The sequence below is a fragment of the Gracilinanus agilis genome, chromosome 3 (assembly GCF_016433145.1).
Source record: "Gracilinanus agilis isolate LMUSP501 chromosome 3, AgileGrace, whole genome shotgun sequence".
Classification (NCBI taxonomy): domain Eukaryota; kingdom Metazoa; phylum Chordata; class Mammalia; order Didelphimorphia; family Didelphidae; genus Gracilinanus; species Gracilinanus agilis.
In genome coordinates this window covers 662,462,488-662,466,072 of record NC_058132.1, presented here as the reverse complement: position 1 = coordinate 662,466,072, position 3,585 = coordinate 662,462,488, and the positions used below count along the sequence as shown (strand labels likewise).

The 3,585-nt window shown below is 48.1% G+C and overlaps 1 pseudogene; it reads left to right on the top strand.

Annotated features, from left to right (window-relative positions):
• The first annotated feature begins 1,232 nt into the window (after positions 1-1,232).
• LOC123242048 lies at positions 1,233-1,977 on the top strand (annotated as a pseudogene).
• The last annotated feature ends 1,608 nt before the right edge of the window (positions 1,978-3,585 follow it).

Here is a 3,585-nt window from a genome sequence, read left to right as displayed (position 1 = left end):
CCTTCTCCCTGTCCATAGCTATCTGTCTGTCTGTCTGCCTGCCTGTCTCTAGCTTTTATTTACCTATTGTAGATTGATAAACATAGATATCTTTCCCAGTGGATGTATAAAAGACTGCTAGACTTATCTAGTTATAGAGGAAGAAAGATAGCAATATCCCTGGGTATATAAATATAAACAAAAAAGTAAATAAATATACAAGCTAAAGACTATCAAGTCCAGCCTCTAGACCAGGGGTCGGCAACCGTTTTGGCCATGAGAGCCATAAACGCCACAATTTTTAAAATGTAATTTCGGGAGAGCCCTACAGTGCTCACAGCGGGCTCCTGTAACAGCGCCTCAAAAAAAAAATGGATTTTATGGCTCCTGCAGAAAGAGCCAGATCTGGCCCTCAAAAGAGCCAGATATGGCTGGAGAGCACCCCTGCTCTAGACTCATCTCTTACTATACACATAGCACTGCATTAGGTGCTTCCCACCCCTCCCCCACCCCCAGTCACGTGCCCCGCTGTGTTCTCTCTCCACCTCCAGAACTGGGACAACCCCTGTCCTCTGGGAGCTTGTATAGCTCTGCATCAGGTCCAACCCATTTTAAGACTGGAGGGAATGAATTCAGGCCATCCAACACCTTGCACATCAGATGCTTTGTTTTTAAGAGGAACCATTTTGTTCTGCAGGGGCTGTTTGCCCCCCCCCCCCCCCCGTATGCCCCAGGTGGGTTTACATCCATTGCAGGCCCACACTTCGAAAGAAAAGGTTTTACAAAGCACTTTAGGATTTGCTGTAGGCTTTTTCCATATCCCATTGAATTCTCAGGGCCTTAACCACTGACTTTTTGCAGAGGAGAGTAATTGAAGCAAGAAAAGATGGCCAGGGATGCTGGGAGGAAAGGCCACAGCGAGTGGTCCAGAGGCTGCGCCTGCGCATACTGTGGTGTGTTCCCGAGGCCCAGCCGTTGGGGCGCACTGCGTCTGCGCGAGGACCGCCCGTTGGCTGCCCTGGCGCAAGCCTTGGCAGTCGTTGGCAACACCTGTAGCTGGCTGCTGTGGTGTCTATGAACTCCCTCTCAGGCCTGGGCCTGCCAGGAAGAGATGGAGCCTAAAGTTGCTGCTAGGCCCAAACCGCGCTTCTAGGAGGGGGAGCGGGTGCTGTGTTTTCACGGGGCGCAGCTGTAGGAGGCCAAGTGCGTGAGTGCGAGCGTAACAGCCCAGGCGCCCACGTACCTGGTGCACCATGCCGGCTGGAACCAGCATTGGGAGGAGTGGGTGCCCGAGGGGCGCATCCTCAAGTACTGGGAGGCCAACCTGCAGTCTCCCTCAGAGGCCAAGGGCTGTGGCAGGAAGGCGGGGCCCTGGGAGCCGCCTGGGGCCAGGAGTGAGGTCATCAGTGGTGGAAGCATCCCCCCAGCCAGAAAGTGCACCCACTTGGACTTTGGGCGGAGGGGGAAGGGGCCGCCCCATGGCAGCGCCCCAAACCGAAGTGAAGATGGCCATCCCCCACTAGCTGAAGCCTTGGCTCCTAGAGGACTGGGAGTTGGTGAGGAAGCAGAAGAAGCTGTTCATGCTGCCAGCCCGAAAGAGCATGGAGGAGATCCTACAGGAGTACCCCATCTGTGAGCAGCCCCCGGGGTGGCCCCTGGGAGCATGCTTGTGAGGTGGTGGCTGGCCTTAGAGACTACTTCAATGTGATGCTCGGCCCCCAGCTGCTGTAAGAGTTCGAGAGGCCCCAGTACCGCCACGTCCTGGCCCAGCACCCCGAAGCTCCCCTGTCCAGCCTGTATGGGGGCCCCCACCTGTTGTGCCTCTTCGTTTGTCTTGGGGCCATGCTGGCCTACACGCCCTTTGATAGAAGGAGCCTGGCCTTGCTACTGGACTACCTGCACGACTTTCTGCAGTACCTGGCCCAGAACTCCGCCTCCCTCTTCTGGCCTGGGGAGTACCAGGCTGCCCCTCCCCAGTACCCTCTGAAGGCGACCTGATGACCCCTAGCCCTGCCCTGCGTGGTGCTTTAATGTTCTCTGGGTTGGAAAGGAAAAAGGAGCAGAGGTGTTTGACTTCCCCTTTCCGGGGTCCCACCGCTGCGCAGAACATAGAGCATGATGTACCCGGGAGAGATTTTTTATTTTTTTTCGTCTACTCCAGAATTTTGTCCCTTCACTAACACTGACTCTGGTTGATGCACCTTAATGATCTGTGTTAAAGTAAAATGACAAAATACCCCGATTTCTAGTGCCAAAGTTTAACTCCTGTAGAAAGATTCATTCAGTTCTCATTTTCTTTTGTGCTTGAAATAAGCTATTCCACCTTAAACCGTGACTAGTTCCACAAGCATTTTCTCTTTGCCAGTTGGTAGAAAAAAGAATCAGTTTGTGTTAAGGTTTTTGTATTTTGATTTTAATTCAAATTTTAACAATAGAAAAAATACATTATTGTATGGTCAGGGTTTTCTGGGAAGGTGATCTTCCAGGAGAGGTATTTCAGTTCTTAGAAATACATCTTATTTAAAAAAAAAAAAAAAGTAACATTTTTGGAAGACATTGATTTAGCCAGTAAAACAGTTGCAATGGATTCCTTTTTATAATATTACTTTTGATAACTGTGAGTATGTGAGAATGAGGGCTGCCCCTCCTAACATTGTTTTAGACTGTATTTTACAGTCATTTTCAGACAGTTTCCAGACCTGTCCAACTTGTGACTCCATGAAGGATTTTCTTGGCAAAGATTTGGAAGTAGTTTTGTCTTTCCCTACTCTATCATCCTGTTGCTCAATTCATTCTGGTAGAGATTACTAGAATTGGCAGGAATTTTCATACCATAAACATTTGTTAAGTGCTTACTATGTGCCAAGCACTGTAGAGGTGAGACAGTTTCTGCCCTCAAGGAGCTTACAGTCTTATGGGGGGGGGGGATAACATGCAAACAAATATGCAAAGCTAGCTATATTGAGGATAAGCAAATAGCAAACAATTAGTAGAGGGAAAGCCCTGGAATTTAGAGGGGTTAGGGGAAGACTTCTATATAAGGTGGAATTTTAATTTTTAATTTTAATTGATTTTAATTGAGCCTTAGAAGGAAACCAGAGAGCTCAGTATGAGCACGGAGGAGGGAGAGTGTTCCAGGCTTGAGAGACAGAGAAACTACCCAGAGCAAAGAGGTAGAGATGGCCAAGAGACCAGTGGATTATATTAAAGAGTAAATGTTGTATAAGAATACTGGATATTAGGCTAGGAGGGGCTAAATGCCAAATATTTTATATTTGCTCATTGAAGTGGGAGTGCTGTCCAAGGAGAGCAAGCAGTGGACCTATTGGAGAGTTGTTATAGAAGAGAACTCTATAGGAACAGGTTAAATATATTGGGGTGAGAGAAAGGAATCCAAGTGGAGTCTAAAGGATGGTCAAGTGTTACCTTCTTTCATAACAGGGAAGGTAGAAAGGGGTAGGTTTAGGAGGGGGAAAAAATCTATTTTGGACATGTTTACTTTAAGTTCTAGATGTCTGAAAGGTATTGATCCAAGGTCTACAGGGAGATTAGGCCAGGAAAGATGAATTTGAAAGGCTTCAGCATAGAAATAGTAATTAAATCCAT